This window comes from Delphinapterus leucas, chromosome 3 (assembly GCF_059928025.1).
Source record: "Delphinapterus leucas isolate spDelLeu-1000000601 "Yukka" chromosome 3, BTC_Dleu_Yukka2, whole genome shotgun sequence".
Taxonomy (NCBI): domain Eukaryota; kingdom Metazoa; phylum Chordata; class Mammalia; order Artiodactyla; family Monodontidae; genus Delphinapterus; species Delphinapterus leucas.
In genome coordinates, this window is record NC_143131.1 from 113855545 (window position 1) to 113874435 (window position 18891).

The 18891-nt window shown below is 44.3% G+C and overlaps 1 pseudogene; it reads left to right on the forward strand.

Annotated features, from left to right (window-relative positions):
- Window positions 1–18891, forward strand: part of LOC149749648 (uncharacterized) — a 133339-nt pseudogene that overhangs the window by 27091 nt on the left and 87357 nt on the right.

Genomic DNA, 18891 nt, shown 5'->3' on the forward strand with positions numbered 1-18891 from the left:
GCACCCAGGTGAGCCCACCCAGTGGTTGCTAACTGTGCTGATGCTCTTCCTCTAGCCACTTGTGGGCACCTTGGAAGAGGGGGCAGAGGGCTGAGCTGTGGACCGTCTCTCCAGTTTTATGCATCTGGAATCGTGAGCTTTTCTCCAGAGTTGTGGCAGAGTACTTTATTGGTGGTTAACTGGGACGGTGGCCGTTCTTCCTCCCGCCAGGCTGCTTGAAGGTACAACTCAGCTTTTGACCTTTCCCATAACTGGGTAGGAAATGACCCTTTCTGGAACGAGGAAGAAAGACTCCTGAGTCATTCTCAGTGTTCTCTCCAGCTGCTCCAAGTTCACGTGTTATAACTTCCCCGAGATAACATATTCCAGAGGCCAGTGAAAAGAAACTGTGGAAAAGTCTTTTAAGTGGGAACATTCTTGGTTGGGAGATGGAGCAGTTCGGGAGGACCTTGGTGCTTTCCCGGGTCACAAAGCCGAGAGGTGAGGAGGCCATAGTGGTACTTGGATTTGGGGCGGGTAAGACTGGTTTTTGTAAAACGCTGGAATCCTCTGTGATCATCAGTTGGGAAATTCATCGGAGTGTTTATCTGTCAAGGAAGACAACGTGGACTTTGAGAGTGTCAACCCATCACTTAGTGAGCGTTTGCTCTGCCTGTTGAGTGTCATTGCTATTAGCCACTTTATCCCTGGGAAAGGCCAGGCTCTGGGTCACCCCCATCTTAGAGAGAAAATCCAGCCCTGCTTTTCTTCTCCGTGGGATCTCGGCCTAGGCAGCTGAGCGCTGCTCTGATCCAACAAGCAGACCTCTGCAATCAAAGCCCTTGTTATTAGCTTGAACCCAGATTGTATCTTGACCTCACATGAGATTCAAGAGCATAGAAACAAACGCTTTGGGAAGAACTAAAGGAGGTGACAAAGCTGTCGTCACAGACGTCAGGCCCTCTCCCTGAATTTCCACGCCCCTCTCCTTCCCATCTCCCTCACCCCTGCTTGCCCCGCTGGAATCATTCAGTATTCACCTGGCTGTGGGAGTGAACGTTGTGAAATTCTGGAATTGCTGCAGCGACTTGAAGACATGGAAAATGCAGACTCCTTGCTTGATCTGTCCTGTCTTCAGCCAATACAATTTCACGGATCCGTGGGCGTACTGATGCCAGATATGATCCAACTAAGTAAATCTGTAAGAACATGAAGCGAAAGCGCTCTCCCATTTTCCTTTTGTTTTCGGCACAAAAGCCATTCTCAGTATATGAGTGGTGTCAGATGCAATAATCCAGAATAAATCTCCAGGAAGAAAAACGCATCTACACATGAGTGCTCACTCATTTCCCGTTTTCCTTCACTCCCCCATTTTTATATCGGATGAGTCACTGTGGTGCCTGCTGACAGCTCCCGTTGGCCAGCCAGACGGGGGGTGGGGGGTGATCACGGGGACTTCTTACAAGGGCTGGGGTTGCAGCCAGATCGATACAGGTTGTTGAATTCCAGCTGGGGAGAGTTTTGGGCTTTTGCCCTTTGGGCCATGTCCATTCTGGCTGAGGGTCAGAGGAAGGCCACACCCTTTGGTTCCAGGCCTCCACCATGGCCAAGGCTTCTCCAGGAGGTCCTCTGGGGTTCTTGCCAAGTGCATCCACTGTTGAAGTCTGGGAGCACTTAAGTCATACTATACTCTTTGGCAGACGCAAGTCCGGGAGTCTGGGGCTGCCCTCTCCGGGCCCTGGACGGCTGCCCTCCTTACAACACCTGCCTATCATTAGTGAAGGTGACATGGCCGTGGGGAAGAATACGTGGGGACATTTGCCAAATTGAGATTTCATAAGCTTCCTTCAGAATTGGAAGACTTTTGCCATTGAATAGTTAATCCTCTCCCTGCATCTACAGTCCCTGTTCCCCGTTTTTCCTTTCACTACAGGATCCAGTCCATGAGCGTGTATTGCATTTAGTCGTCAGCTCTCTTTCAAACAACCTTCAATCTGGAACCATTCTTCAGCCTTTCTTTGTCTATCACGACAATGATGTTTTGTTGAAGAACAGGTCGAAATGCAGAACATTCCTCAGTTTGGGTTCGTCATATGTTTCCTCATGATTAGATTCAGATTAGCGAGCTCTGGCTGGGCTGCAGCATCCTTTCAGGGTCTCATAGCTGGAGGCACGTGCTGCCTTCCTGCCCCGTGTTGGTGAGGTTCACTTAGATTTCCTGGTCAAGGTGTTGTCTAGTTACTACTTTATATACAGTTGACCCTTGAACAACATGGGAGTTGGGGGTGCCCACCCTCCACGCAGCAAAAATCTGCATATAACTTATAGGCGGCCCTCTGTATGTGCGGTTCCACTGTATCCGCTGTTTCCCGTCCTTGAATTCAACACACCGTGGATCGTGGAGTACCGCAGTGTTTACTATCAAAACAAATCTGCGTGTAAATGGGCCTGTGCAGTTCAGACTCGTGTTGCTCAAGGGTCAACTGTAGTTACTTTTCTCCCTTGTAACTAATAAGTGGTCTGTGAGGAGACACTCTGACATGCAAATACCCTGCTCGTCATCAAATACCCTCCACCCCGAATTTAGCATCCATCAATGATCCCTTCTCCAACCAGTCTTTACTATGTTGGTCATAAAATGGTGATTTTCCAGTCCCAATACTTTCTCCACATTTATCAGTTCTCATTCTCCTTTGATGAAGAGCCTACCATCCTTTTCCCCAAACCTCTCTCCTTCCTTTTTCCTTTCCCTCCTCCTCCCCTCCCTTCTGCTTCTGCTTCTCCTTCTCCTGCTGCTGCCTCCTCAGTATAGGCTCATAGATGCCTATTTTATTCTATAGCTTATAGGGTTATAAGCTATACTATCAATATTTATTTTGATGCTGTAATTGTCCCAAGATGTAGACAGTGAGATTGCCTTCCAGCTTGGCTCCTGTGTCCTTCTGACATGCTACCATCAATATTTTGAGTTTGCTTTCTGGCACTAACAAGATGTTCCAGGCTTACCTTGTACCTTTCTTGTCATAGTCTTGGAATCGGGCATTTTGCTAAGGAAGCCGGCTTCCTTTTAGTGGGGAATGATATTTAAATAGCAAGATCTACGCAGTAGGTATGCCCAATGCTACGAAGTGTCATTGCTTCTAGACCCCTTCAAATATAGGAAACCCACACACACTTATATATCCTAGCTTTAAAATATAGAAATAAGTACATATACATATTTGAAGTTATATATACATATATGTATACATATTTGAAATTTTATATACATATATGTATATAAAATACATATTTTCGGGCTTCCCTGGTGGCGCAGTGGTTGAGAGTCCGCCTGCCGATGCAGGGGACACGGGTCCGTGCCCCGGTCCGGGAAGATCCCACATGCCGCAGAGTGGCTGGGCCCGTGAGCCATGGCCGCTGAGCCTGAGCGTCCGGAGCCTGTGCTCCGCAACGGGAGAGGCCACAACAGTGAGAGGCCTGCGTACCGCAAAAAAAACCAAAATACATATTTTCCCATGATTCCATGATGTTGCCCTCAAATCCATTCCATTCCTACGTGTCCTTCATTGCCTCCCCTCATCCCATATTTGAATCTCCCTTCTTCTGCAGTGAGAACCCTGGCTCCCGACAACAGCACAATTTACTCATATCTTCAGTCCTACAATATACATAAAATAGTTTCACAATGGCTACACCCATACCACTGTGAAAAACAAGCCTAATTAAAAGAGTTCACAATTAGTTTGCACGTCTTTTTTCCTTTAGACTGAGGGTATATAGTCAACATACTTTGTTAAAAAAATTACTTGCATTACTTCTTATTTCCTTTCCTCTTCAGTGCGGTTAGGGTTCGTCAGATGGTTTCTCATGATTAGGTTGATCAGGAATACAGTTTGGTTCATTTGCTTTCAATTTTAGTTTTTTGTTCCCCTCATCCGTGTTGATTTAATTTTATTTTTGATTATGTAGAATATTAATATGCTTCCAAAAGTCCAAGCTATACTAAAAGTATGCTCAGAGAAGTGTCACACCTCTCCATATCCCTTTCATTCCGTTTCCTCCCCTGTCCCTCAGACGTAACCAATTTTATTTTTTTCTGTTTTTTTTCCTTACTGTGCTTGTTTTTTTGCAAAAATCGGCAAACACATGTTTTCCTATTTCTCCTTTTTTCTTACACAAAAGGTAGCATACTGTAAGTATTCTTTTGCATCTTGCTTTTTTCTTTTAACAGTATATTCTAGGAATCACTCCATATCAATTCATAAAGATCTTTCCCATTCTTTTTTACAGCAGTATATTTTACTCCATTGTATGTATGTAACATAAGTTTATTTTCAACCAGTTTCCTGTGTTTAAGAACTTAGGTAGTTTCCAGCATTATGCTGCAATGAATAAACTTTATGTGTATATATGCTTATTGTGGGAGATGTATCTTTAGGGTAATTTCTTAGAAGTAGGATTGCTAGGTAAATAAAGACATAGTTTTGTTAGTGTTCCAAATTCCTCTTCGTAGGAATTGTGCAAAATGCATTCTCACCAGCAGTGTATGAGAATACCTGTTTCCTTACAGCTTTGCCAACAGACTGTATGTCAAGATTTTGAATTTTTGCCAATCTGATGGATGAAAAATAGTATCTCAGTGAAGTCTTGATTTGCATTTCTCTGATTATGCGTGGAGTTGAACATCTTTCATAGGTTTCAGAAGCATTCTTAAGTCTTTTTGGTGAATTGTCTGTTTATGTCTTTGCTCATTTTCCTATATGATTTTGGGGAGTCTTTTTAAGGTATATTAGCCCTTTATCTGTGATGTACGTTGCAAATATTTTCTTGCAGTTTGGCATTTGTCATTTGATTTTGCTTGTGGTGTTCTGTTGCCATGGGAAACTTAAAAAATATTTGGTAGTCAAAGTTATCATTTTTTAAATTTGATTTCATCTGTATTTTGATTCATAATTCTTATAGAAGAATTCACTCGTTTTCTTTTAGTCGTAGTGTAATTTAGTTTTTCACGCTTAGATCTCTAGTCATTTTGGAATTTACTTTTGCATGTAACGTAAGGAATGGATCAAATTTCAATTTTTTTTCCAAATGTCTATCCAGTGTATCAGTACCCTTTATTACAAAATCTATCTCTGCCTGAGTGATTTGAGATATCACCTTTATCATGTACTAGATTTCCACAGGTGGTTTGGTTTATTTCTGAACTTTGTAGTTTCTGTCTACATTCGTCTGTCTTTTTATGTGCCATTTGTCTGTCTCTTTATGTGCCATTATCACACTGTTTTAATTCTAGAGGCTTTGTAATATTTAAAACTATCTGGTAGGGCTACTTCCCTTTTCACTGTTTTCCTACCTATTCTTACACATTAATTTTTCCATATGAACCTTACTATCACTTTGTCCAGTTACAGAAAAAAAATCTGTTTAGAATTTTTATTGGGATCATATTAAGTTTATAAATTAATTTAGGAAGAACTGACATCTTAACAATGTTGGAATATCCTTACCATGAACAAAGGGTATCTTTTCCATTAGTTCAGGTCAACTTTTGTGTTTTTTAGGAGTGTGCTATAGTTTTCTTCATAAGGGTTTTGAATATTTCTTGTTAGATTTATTCTTAAGTACTTTATATTTTCTACTGCTATTGTAAATGGGAGGTTTCCCTTCTGTTACATTGTATGATTGGTTTTTATTTGTGCTTATGAAGCCTATTGACTCTTGCTATTTATTTTATATCATACTACCTTGATGAATTATTTTACTGTTTGAGTTAATTCAATGGCTCTCACTATGTGGTCTCAGTACATTTGAGATTCCTGAAACACATTTAGTGGATTCACAAGGCCCAAATAATTTTCATAATAATAAGACATAATTTGCCCTTTTAACTTCGTTCTCTCTTGAGTGTATAGTGGAGTTTTCCAGAGGCTACATAATGTGTGATATTATGAATGCAGATATGAAAGCAGATCTTCTGAATGCAGAAGCAGATGTGAAAATCCAGCTGTTTCTATTAAGCTCAACAAGAAAGATGTGCAAAAATGTAAAACAATGTCATTCTCACTGGAAGTCTTTGTTTATGATTAGTTTTCAAAAAGTGCTCTTTATGTTAACATGTTTATTAGTGTTTACTTTTTTTTTAACATCTTTTTTGGGGTATAATTGCTTTACAATGTTGTGTTAGTTGCTGCTGTATAACAAAGTGAATCAGCTATACGTATACATATATCCCCGTATCTCCTCCCTCTTGCATCGCCCTAGTGTTTACTTTTAAGTTAATAAATATTTAAATTTTTCTCAGTTTTAATTTCTAATCTAGTAAATATAACTAGTTATAATGCACATAAATGAAAGCTCTTTGAGGTCCTTAACAATTTTTAAGGGTGTAAAGAGGTTCTGAGATCAAAGTTTTTGAGCAATTCTGAGTTAGTTTTGTTATTTATTCTCTAGGTTTTCTGGGTATACTATCATGTCCTCTGCAGTACAGCTTGCTTTCCTTATTCTTTTCCAATTCTCAAGACTCTTATTATTTTCTCTTGCCTAATTGCATTAGATAATACTTCCAGTACAACGTTAGCAGTGGAAAAGTGGGCATCTGTGTCTTGTTCTAACTTCAGTGGGAATGCCTCTGGTGTTTCCCCATTAAATAATAGGCTGAGATGCTGCCTTAGGACTGTGTGTATTATGTTATGTTTATTGAGTTCCTTTCTCTGAGTGTGATGTATTTCCATTATTGTCTAAAAATTTCTTTGGTGTTTAGAAAGATTTGTATTTTTGATCTGGTGGTTGCCTTTGCATTTATACCTTCTACACTGCCCTTAATCCATCCTCTTCTTAAGCTTTTACTATGTGGTCTGTCAGTTTCACATGATATACTTTGACTCCCACCTATTACCTAAACAACAATCAGTGGTCATATTTTACTTTCCCCTTTGTTCCCATTTTTAAGGTTGCATTCTTTCTGCTTGGCCAGAACACATAATGTTTATATATCCTTCTGTTACCACAACCCCACCTTTTGTTATTCTTAGCTCTATAATTAAATATATCAAGTGATCACTATCAGTCCCTTTGCTGAAGCTCCCTATTATCTTTTGGTTGGGTAAAGCTTGGTTGGATGAAGGCTAGATATAAAATCCTTGGCTTGAACTCTCTTTCCTTGTGTGTTGAAAATGCTGCTTCACTCTGGCCCTGTTGTTTATGTTGCTCTCCGGAAGTCTTATGCCAGCCTAAATTTCTCACCTGCATAAGTGTTTGATGCTTTTGCATAGAGGTTCCTGAGGACTTTTTCTTTGTCATTAAAATCTAATAGTTTTACTAGGAAACATCTCAGAGTTGATCATTCGAGATCAATTTTCCAAGCACACAGGGGCCTCTTCAATATGTTGATTTAAGATCTCATTTCTGGACAGTTTTCTTGGATTATATTTCTAAATACTATTTCTGTTCCATTGTTTTGTTTTTCTTGCTCACAGACTCCAATCATACATATGTTGGACCTTCTTTGCCTGCCTTCCATTTCAGCTACTTTCTCTTTGATCTTTTTTACTTCTTTTTAAACTCATTTCCATTCTGTTTTTTGTTTTACTACCTTTCTTCATTGTCCCTTATTAATTTTTTATTTGGACCTATTCTCTTGTGGGTACCTTGTAATTTATTCTTTATTTCTGAGATAGTTTTGACTTTTTCTTCAATTTTTTTTCCTGAAGTTGATCAACTTTCACTGCATTTCTTCCTGATGTTGGGGATCCTCTTGTATTCTTAGTTTTTGTATGTGAATCTAGTTTTTTAAATCTTCAAATTGATAATATTTAATTCAGCTTGAAATGTTACTTTACAGTTTTCTTCTGCTTCATGGTTGATTTTTTTGGAGGGGGAGAATTTTCTTTAGCTAAGATGTTTTTATTCATTTTTTATCTTTTCTTCTTATAGTAGCTAAGTATGGCATTAGTCTGATTTTTTCCCCTCCCACTTTGAGGCATTTTTAAGGAGAGTTCCTGTTTCAAGAGTGCCCTCTTCTGTCAGTATAGTGAAGTGCAATTTATTGAATGGATAGTGCTGGGGTGGGGGGGAGGAGGAATGGTTGGTTGCTTGCTCTCTTTTTTTCTGCAAGAGTCTTCGTTTCCCCCACACACACACACCTTTTTTTTTCTTTTACTGTCACACCTCTAAGGGGCAGCACCTCTTCTTTATTTATTTCCTTCTTCTTCTAGAAGCCATAATTCTCTATCATTGCCACCTCTAAACCTACTCACTTTCAAGTACCTTTCCTGTAGCCAGTGTTGTGAACTACTAAGTTTCAGACTTGTGTTCATTGTTCTGCATTTAGTGGGGGGTTTTATTTTTTTCAGCTTTATTGAGGTATAATAGACTTTAGTGTTGGACTTTTCCTTTCTGGGATGATTCTGTCTATGATTTATCTATGTCCTCCACTTGCCTCTCCTTTTTCCTCATGGAATTTCTTAAGACTCCCCTTTTTAGCTGTCTGTACTTGCAAACTTGCAGCAGTAGTAGGTGCTCTGTTGGAATTTGGTGCTTATTTCTCTACTTGACTGTAATTTGAGGTTCATAGTATTATCTAGTACCTTGTAACATTGAAGGCATGGGTCATGTGTAGATATATTTTCCTTGTTGGTTTTCTTTTTTTCCTTGTCAATCTTAGCTTTTTGTTTGTGTGTTTCTTGTTTTTGGTTTTAGATGTGAGGAGAGGTTTGGATTTAGGAGGCCATAATTACCTTCCATACTTATTGCTGAATAAACAGTGAAAATACTGATTTTAAAGGAACTTTTGTCATTTCAACAAATACTTTTAAAATTACTTGGATTAACATATTTGGTGACAATAAGACCACTAACTGTGTTAATCATGTTTTCATTTATTATTTTCAGTGGGAGAAATGCCCCATAGTAGAAGTTTTTAGAAATCTTTTCATACAGCATAGGATGTGAACCTCTTGTGGGAGAGGGGGGTCCCTACAGAAATATAATTGCTCTTCCTAAAAACACTTATTCTCTGAAAGCCATTTCAATTTTAATGCTGGCATTTTTCTACTATCCCTTATGGTTCAAGAACCCCTGCTCTCATCTTCTTTGCTGGTCATTGGCATATTGTTAAGTATCCAGTAATTTTTTTTAAGCATCAAAAGAAATACTCTTAAGCTCTACATTTTTCTCTTGATGGAGATGAGTTCAGTCCAAGGTAAGTCTTTATAGGTGAGAAGATCCTTGGTTCTGACAAGTGGCTGCTAACAGGAGAATTGTCCTTCTAATGAGGCAACTGCACACCTTTAGCTTCTTGGAGCTGTTGTTTTGCTGTCTCCACTAGTCTCTTAGGGCTTTTCTTACTCAATTTTCAGTAGGTGTTTTTTTTTGTTTTTTCTCCTAAAAGAATCTTTGTAAAAACTGAGAGCAGTGCAAGGCAAGTATTTCTTGAACAAGACACAAAACTGCTAACCATACAAGAAGATAAATTGATAAATCAGACGACGTTAAACATACAAACTTCTCTTCATCAAAAGACACCATTAGGAAAGTGAAAAGGCAGCCTATAGAATGGAAGAAGACATTTGCAAAACCTACGTCTGACAGATGACTTGCATCCAGAATATATAAATAACTTTTGCAAATTGATAAGAAAAAGAAGATAGCTCACTAGGAAAATGTACAAAAGACCTGAAAAGATACTTCATAAAAGAGGATATCCAAATGGCCAAAAAGCACATGAAGTAGTGTTCAGCTTCATTAGTCATCAAATAAATACAAATTAAAACCACAGTGAGCTAACACCACATATACCAGAATGACTGAAGTGGAACAAGGAAACCCAGAAAATACCCAACTGTTGGCAAGGATATTGAATACCAGAAATCATATATACTCTGTATAACTGTGTCTATCAAGGTTAAACATATGCCTTCTTATGACCCAGACTTTCCCTAGTAGGTGTATACCCAACAGAAATGCAAGCATACGAGCATTGAAAGACAGGTATTAGGATGTCTATAACAACACCATTTGTAAGAGCTACAAACGGGAAACGACCACATTCCCATCAAGAGTAGGATGGATAAATGAATTACGGTATAAATTCACACAGTAGAATACTATATATTGCAATGAAAATGAGAAACCTACTACTATTTGCAACAATATGGAATGGAGCTCGTGAACATAAAGCTGTACTTCAATACAAAGCTAAAACAGGAATAAAACCAAAAAACTAGGCCAAACAACCTAAAAACTGATGCTCAGATGGGAGGTATTCCTGTGGTTTTGTGATAATGGGATCCTCCACATTTAGAACAGGTTGGCAAGGACATCCAGAGCTAGTTGGGCCCCCAGCCCACTGAAGGGGCCAGCATGGCCACCTGGCCAGCCTCTGAGCCATGGCTCTAGGACACGTGGTAGGGAAAAAGCCGTGACAGGGTCACAAACTCAAAGCAAAGACAGAGTCTTCTCACCCACAGAAGTTATAGCTTTGAGAATTCCTTTGTTTTTAATCAATTTTTAGTTATTCAGGCAATATAGTAATATAATTTCCTTACAAAGTTAAAACATTACTGGTGATGCGATATCTTAGATTTGCTTTAAAACAATATGGGGTGGGGAGTGGCTGGGGGCCCATAGCTGAAACAAGATTGGTCATGGGCTGATGGTCATTGAGGCTGGGCAGTGGATACCTGGGACCTTGTGGTGGTGTTCTCTCCATTTTTGTATATGCTTAAAATTTTTACTATAAAAAGCAAACACGCAGCACATCATTACTGAAAAGGCTAAAGTCACTATAGACCTCTAAGCTTCAGATACTGGTGTTCATCCCTCTCTTCCCCCATTCCCCACCGCAGTTAACCACTGTTACCAGTTTGGGTTTTGTCTTAGGAGGAAACAGATGGCACATTCTAACTAGGATAATTTGAGGAGTTTTTTAATAGAGAGGCAATATATAAAGTCATGTGAGGGGAAGCCACAAAGCATCATGCAGCACCCCAGGGAAATCTTTCTCACCTTTAGGCCCAAGAAACCAAACCTGGGGAGAAGAGAGTGGGGCACCTTGAAAGGAGCCGGGACCTTTGGTTGAGGGCTGTGGCCAGTTTTGGAGACTCCATAGGTGGAAACTGGGAGAATAAATACTCCAGTCTCATTCTCCTCCATTCTTTTGATCTCGTGCTGGTGCTCAGCATTGGCTGGAAGGCAAGGCCACCCACTGATGGCATTCATTCAGGTCAGTCTCCCAGGGCACGGAGCAGGCTGGAGCACAGAGGAGAGGGGATCTGCAGGGGCACATGGAAGATATCTCATTGAGTGTGGATCTTGCCAGATGTTTTTTTTTGTGAATTTGCATATATGTTTATCAATCCAGTGGTTTTGTTTTCATTGTTTTTTAATATCCTTGGGGTCATGTCCTGTCCAGGTGTTCTTTCCATGCCAGTACTTCAAGGTCAACCTCATTCTTCTTTGTGGCTGGAGTATTCCACAATGTGGACACAGTATAGTTTATCTTGCCCTTACCCCTTGACAACAATTTAAGCTGCTTCCTTCTTGAGAACTTGTCTTAACCCTGGAGACTCTCTTGCCATCTTGGGAACATCTGGGAAATGGCCATATGTAATACGTTGTTTGTTCCCATGGAGTCTCATGGCTGGTTGAAGCCTTTTTGTGTTGTAGTATATACTTGAACTGTCCAAACAGTTCTGATTTTTTGGCTGCTGGGGAGAATGTCAGGTAAGGAGAGTCATGAGGACTGTTTCAGGCGTTGGAAGACGGGTTTGAGTTCCAGGTTTGCCACAGCCTTGCTATGTGACCTTGAGCAAGTTGCTTAACCTCTCTGAGCCTCAGTTTTGCCTCTATAAACTGCAGATGATACTTATACCTGCTCCACCTGCCACCCCCCCCCCGACTCCCCATGGTCGTTGTAAAGGTGTTCGGAGACAAAGGGTGGCAAAGAGCTTGAAGTGGAAGCCAGTGACAGTTCCCTGTCAGGGGACAGGGCTTGTGCCCCTCTCCTCCAAGCTCCCCTCTGCAGTCAGGACAATGGGAGTGTTGCCAAGAGGTGTGCTGTTTCCCTGCACACAACACGCCCGTGTCCTGACCCATAGCCATGGCTCAGTCTACCCCAGACCAAGAATTGTCTGACATTGTGCTTTTTGGTTGTTTATTTCTAAGGGGCTACGCTGCTGTGGGATTTGTACTTCTTTTTCGTGGAAGACTGAGTGTCTCTTGGTATTGGCGTTTTCTTTCCATGGCTGGAGGACCAGTAGCTGATCCTTCCCTCTTCCTCTGGCTTCAGATCAGAGAGGCAGCATGAGACAATATCGCCCCCCAACAAGGGCAGGATGGCAAGCTAGGGAATGGGTCTCCGTCTCGTACTTCTACCAAAGCCTCAAAACTTGCCTTCTGCAGAAAGCTTCTCTCACAATAAGTGCTTACTCTCTGCCTGGCACCATGCTAAGTGCTTTCCATATATTATTTCATTTAGTCCTCACAAGAACCCTAGGATCACTAGTCTTACTTACATTTTACAGAAGAGGAAACATAGGCTCAAAAAGTTTCAGACACTTGCCCCAGGTCGTGCAGTGAGAAAGAGGCAGAGTTAGAATCCACACCCCGGTCCAGTCTCTCTGACAGCAGGGCCATGTCCTTGGCCACTGGGCTCTACTGCCTCCTGGTTCACCCTGCCATCCCTGAACTCTGTCGCGCATTTCTTAGGGTTTCTGTGTGATTTGACCCACAATATTTCCAGCCCATGTGTGTGCCTGGCTCCCTAAAAAAATAGTGAATGTGTTCTCTGCTCTTTTTTCCCTCCCAGAGTAACTGGGACAGAGTTGTGTATGTAGTAGGAGCTCAGCGAATGCCAATTTCTTTTGACAGTCCCACTGGGGGTGCTGTTGGCAGGCTCGGCATAGCAAAAAGCTACGTTGGCCCTTTATGGAAGTTATCAGGAAGATGAATAAGGCCTGAAATGCGAGACCCTGGCAGGGCTGACTCAGACCTCACAGAATGGCTTGCCTTGGCCTTTGAAGATTTGAGAGCTATTTACATCCAGCTAACGGACCTTACTGGCTGTGAGCAGTCAAAGCCGCTGTATAACTACTCTGGCCTAAGGCCACAGAGTGAGTGAGGACAGGAAGAGGAAGAGACCCCTCTTCATCCTCATCCCGTCCCGGAGAAGCCCATGGGGAAGCAATGGCTCTGGTTTGGTGGGAAGCCACTGGCAGCAGGCCTGTGTGGGGTAGCAGAATCGTCTTTAGTTGGCAATGTGGTATATGCAGAAGTCTTTCCCGGCTCGGGCTGCTTTGCATAAATAAATGGCGGCCAGCTGTTAGTCTTCCTATCAGCGTGAACATCCATCACGGCTTGTTTCAAATATAAGGCTGGGAAGGAGAAGCTCAGACGCCCATGAAAGGCAAACGTTCGGATGATCGCCCAGCCTGGTCTGGCACACATCGGCTTCGAGAAACTCACAAACTGGAAACAGTGGCTGGGGTCTATCCCGGGGGCTGGGCACAGGGTCTCATGTTCTCTCTAGGTGTCCCCCACCCCACCCAGGGGCTGAGTTTTTTTCCAACGGGGGAAACACAATGAGACCAGTCTCCCGTTGGGGACCTATTTGGTGGAGCCAACGCAGTGCTGATGGCTGCTTCCATCTTCTGGGTGTCCTTCCCCGTCTCCTGCCACCAGCCTTGACTCACAACAGACCTTGAGAACAGGTAGGCTGGGAAGGGAAAAGTCTCCTCCTGTTGGGCCCAGCCCCCCAGCCTGCACATAGCGGTCATGGCCCAGTGGCCGTTTGAGGTGCCCTGGTGTGGGGCTTAGCCAGTAACACGGCAGAATGTCACCATCAGTCTATGGCGAGCTCTCCAGTGCCACTCTCTGTCCACCTGCTGCAGGCCCAGAACCCACCTTGGTAGTCTTGTCTGCCTCCAGCCGGGCTGTGTGAAGGAGGCAGGTGCCTGCCCTGCCTGTACCCCTCACCTCCTGCAACCAAGGATGCTGCCTCTCTCCTCATTCATCTTAGATCATTAGTATTGCTTTTTTGTCTTTCTCTCTGGGAACTCATTCATTCACCTACCCATTCTAAAAATATTTATTTTGCATCTACAGTGTGCCAGGCACTGGGAAGACAGGGGTGAGCCAAGAGGTCGTCCCGACTTCCTGGAACTGACATTTCATTGGAGGGGAGCATAGTCGGACAAAACACAAGAGACTAAAAAATAACAGCCTGTTGTGAAGAGTGCTATTAAAGAAACAAAGGGTAGGTAGGGTAACAGGAGAGACCTAGTCTAGATGGAGTGGCTTTTCTGAAGAGGTGACTTTTTAGGCTGAGGCCTAAAGACTGAGAGGGAATCTGCCAAGTGAAGAATAGGGGAAAGAGCATTCCAGAAGAGAGACTAGCATGTGCAAAGGGCCTGAGGTCGGGCAGAGCTCGGTTTCCTTGTGGAATTAAAAGACACCAAGGTGTCTGGAGAGTAGAGAGTTGAAGGCGAGCTAAGAACAACTCAGGGTGGCATCGCAGGCCCTGTGACAGTCTGGAGAGCAGAGGAGCTTAGCGGGCTCTGCTGAGGCAGGGAGGTTTAATGGGGGCAGGGGATGCGGTACACTGAGAATGTTGCTTTAGGTGCTTTTGTTACCTTTGTTACATTTATTGGGAGCCTAGTGCTTGCCAGGTCTTGCGCTGAGTGCTGGGGCAGGTGAAATTCAGTTTGGAGCGTCTCCTGGAAGCAAAGAGGACCCCACGTGGGTCTTTAATTTGGGGTGACGTGGTGAGATGGGAAACGGGGCAGCCACAGGGGTAGTGGCTTCAGTGAGTTCTCTGCAAAACGGCTTCCCAGAAACCAGCCCTCCACTTTCCACCTGCAGCCTGGGGCTTAGGCTCGTTTGGTCTCTCGCTGCAGGCGTGTCCAGTGCCCCCCTCACAGTAGGTGCATGCCGCACCCAGACTCTGTGGGGTGTGAGCTGAGGAGGCCTGGTCCTTGGGAGGAGGAGGAGGTCTGCTCTAAGGCACAGAAAGCACAGAGGTTGCAGCCCGCGTTGCAGATGTAAAGGGGAAAGAGCACTTGTTGCCCACCCTCTTTGCAGGCGGAGAAACTGAGTCCTGGGGAGAAAGTAAAATTTCTTGACTAGCTGATAATTGTACTTTCTATGTAATGTTTGAAAAGTACTCAAAGAGATAGGTGCCTGGACTTGCACAGCTCAAATATCTACCGCTAGTGCCGTGAAGGCTCTCGGGTGTTCCTGAGAGCATCCAGCAGCGGTGTCCTGGAGAACCCTCGGCTTGTGTATCCCAGCTCCTTTATTCCTGAGGACAAATGGAGTCACCTCTGGCCACAGAGTCTCTGCACCCTCATGTTTTTGGAGGGGTTCTTCCTGTTCTTAGGTTCTTTGCTTTCCTTGCAGTTTTACATAAAGTGTTTATAGCTGTTACCCATACTAGCCTCTGCTTACCACCATGGAAAACACGGGCAGGACTTATTTTGCTTTAGGATTCGGGCTTTAAATGGAAGACACTAGTGTGTGCTGGGAAGGCCGTGGCCTCCAGAGTCATGTTGTGCGGGTTCTAGCTGTTTGATTTTGGAGAATTGACTTAACGTCCCTGAGCCTCGGGTCCAGCAGGGGAGAGGGGAGAGAGTCAGATGGCGATTCCTGCAGTGGTGACTACAGCTTGCTTTGCCAGGTGCTTGTCATTAAGCACCTTCCACCCATAGCTCAGTGATGCTCCACCTTGAATGCATCACAATCACTGGAGGGTTTGTGCAAGCAGGTTGCTGGGTCCCACCTCCAGAGGATCCCATCCAGGAGGACTAAGGTGGACATGAGAATCTGCATTTCTAACCAGTTCCAGGCTGCTGGTCCCAGGACCACACTTTGAGAATGACTGCGTGAGTTCATTTAATTCAGTCATCACGACAATCCCCTCAACTTGGTATTATTGTTATTGTGACTTTGCTGATGACGAAATTAAGGATTAGAGACTGAAATAACTTGCCCAGGGTCACACAGCCATTGGGTGGAGAAGCTGGGATTCACATCCAGGTCTGGGCTATGCAAAGCCATTGTTCTTAGACTCTGCAGGAAGGAGTGTGTGAGTCCCAGCAAGGTGCCTGCCTGTCAGGGATGAGGCCCTCAGTAAATGCTGGCTGCAGTCCCTTTACCCCTTTAGACACCAATGGGCCTTTATCCAAGATGATAGTTGACACCAAATGTTTTTCATTATTGTTTTGTGATACAGCAGAACCAAGTTATACTCAGAAAACTTGGATGAGAAAATGCAAACTTGGAAGGATGAGTAGCTGGAGAGATGTTGATTCACCAGACAGTCATAGGTCTCCAGGGCCAACAGGGACTGGGGAATCACCTGGTGTCCCTCACCTTCCCCAGCAAGGGGTTCCCAGTCCTGTGGGAGGGCTTCCGGGGCTGGGGAGCTTACTCCCTCCCCTGACACTGGGACAGGGAGAAATGGCTTCATTTTCGGAGGGCGGGGATTGGCCTGATGGAGCCAGCCCAGGTCAGCAGAGGGAAGTTACGGCCTCTGTCTTTCTGGGCCTCTTACCCAACTGGGGTAGGGGATCCCGTCCCCAGAGGATAAACTGTCTGCATCGTGAGCCTCTCAAGCCTGTGCAGACAGCATGGGCATGAACACGGAAGACTGAGTCCAGGGAAGCAGTGGGGATCTTAAAGCTGGACTTTATAGGAGGGGAGGGATTCCTGGCAGGGGAACTGGCAGGAGCGAAGGTTCAGGGCGTGGAAATGCACATGGCACCCTCAAGGCTCATCATCTCGTTCTTCCAACACATCCCCTCTTCTCTCCCCAGTGATGTTTCCCCTATGGAAGCTTTTTTCTACTCTGGTCAGACAGTGGGCAGCCTTGAATACCAAGCTGAGGCATTTGGGTTGTCTCTGTTGAGATAAGGGAGCCGGGGGCTACAAGGTTCTAGAAGGAGGGAGACCCCACCGCCCAGCCCATCTCAGCCTGAGCTTCAGCTGCCCTGGGGCCGTGTTGCCTTTCTTTTTGAATTCTCAGCTAAAACATTTCTGCAGACTTTCCATGGGAATCCTCTGGAAGCTGAGTTATCATGGAGACTTCAGCCAGGCAGTCCCTTCTTTGCCCCCACCTTCCTTTTTTTTTTTTTTTTTTTGCTGGCAGAGCCGTTGTCCTGTTCCAGCTCCCCCAGCCTGGAGCAGGCGCTGCTTAAGCTGGTACCTTCATCTCGGTGAGCTCAACCCTAAAGTCCCTGGGTCTTAGCTGGATTAAGGGCCTAGGTTGTTGCTGAGGAGGAAGGAGGTACCTCCATAATTGCTGTTTAAATCTACCTAACAATAGCCACATGTGAAGCCAGATTTGAGGGTTATTATATATGAGCACCATTCTTCCCCCAAGCATGTCTGTGTTTGCATAGCTGGGCAGCACGGGGAAGGGGGAGGGAGAAGGTTGCAGGGTCGAAAGGGGACTTCAGAGGCCCCGATGCTGAGAGAGAAAGGCCCTTGGTTCAGCCAGGAAGACTGGTGACCAGAGTCGCCCAGCCCCGACCCGGGGAAGCTTCTTTCTGGGGCACTGGAACCCATCACCCACAGAGCTCCTCTGACTGTAAGCTCTGAAGTCCCGGCAGGAGCAGCTGCTTCAGCAAAGCTTGGTGGGGGCAGCGCAGAGGGACTCACCCCAGGGCACTGCTCCTTCCCTAGAGGGTCTTGTCCCTCTGCAGCAGCTGCCTGCTGTCTTGGGGTGACACAGAGGGAAGTGTGGGGTGCTTTGGAAGGGCTGGCCCGTCTGCAGCCATTTGGGGACAGGTGGGCATGTGCGTCTCAGCTTTTCCCTAGTGCCCCTTGCCCACAATATAGGGTGATGGGAAAGAAAAGTGTGTTTTTCAGGTGTGCCATGCCGTTGGTTCCCGCTCTTTCCACTTGGGGGTGGAGGGCAAGCGGGGGGCTCAGTTTCCCTGCTCTGCGTTGTCAGGCCTGTGAGCGGACTGAGTCACATGGTCTCATTCGGATCAACTGCTGTTTTGGGGACATGTGCTGTGCATGTGTGTGTGTATCTTCATGACAGGGAACCGGCTCAGGGAAAGGCCTGGAGTGAGCATGGGGATGCGTATCGAGGGAGTGTGGTCCCCGGAAGGGTGCAGCTAGGTTCCTGTGCGACCCTCTGGTTTGGGTGCTGTGCTACCACCTGAGGCTATGGGGACTTTCAAGCAAAGGTCCAGCAGCGCCAGGTGGCTCTAGGGCCCCGGAGGCAGGACAGCAGGTGCTGGCCGAGGCAGAGGCCAGTGAACGCTGGTGCACTGGGAGGGCGACCGTTCTGACTGAGCCCCAGGGGCGGGGCAGACCTGGCTTCCCTTTGGAGTGTTCCTCTCCTGTCACTCATCAGACACGGTGGCTTGTCAACCACGGAGAAGAGAATTAAAATCCTGCAAAGACATGTCTTTCCAGGTGACGGATCCTTTGATTTGTGCTTTAAATTATAGATTTCAGCAACTTTGTCAACTATGTTACTAAAGTTGAATTTCTAGAATGGAATCTAAAGCGTCATAAAGACGAAGCACAAACAGGGAAATACGTTTGTATCATATGATCGATATATGATCATATATCATACAGATATAACATACAAATTCTTACAAATCAGTAGAAACTTCTTTCTTATGAGGTTGGGGAAGTAGGAACCCTTGTATAATGCTGGTGCACACGGCCAGAGTGTTTCTGAAAGGCCCTTTGTCAAAATGTATTAAATACCTTTAAAATATGCACAGAGCTTTATCTTTTGTCTCTTTCTACATGGTTCTGTTTCTTACAGATTTTTCTCCCTGTTTTTTTTTTTTCTGGTCAACAACAGCAAATTTTCCTTCTGTGTGTCCAGTAGTATATTTGTTATAACTTTTGTTATATTTATAATGCACTTTGTATTGAAATGCTGTTACAGAT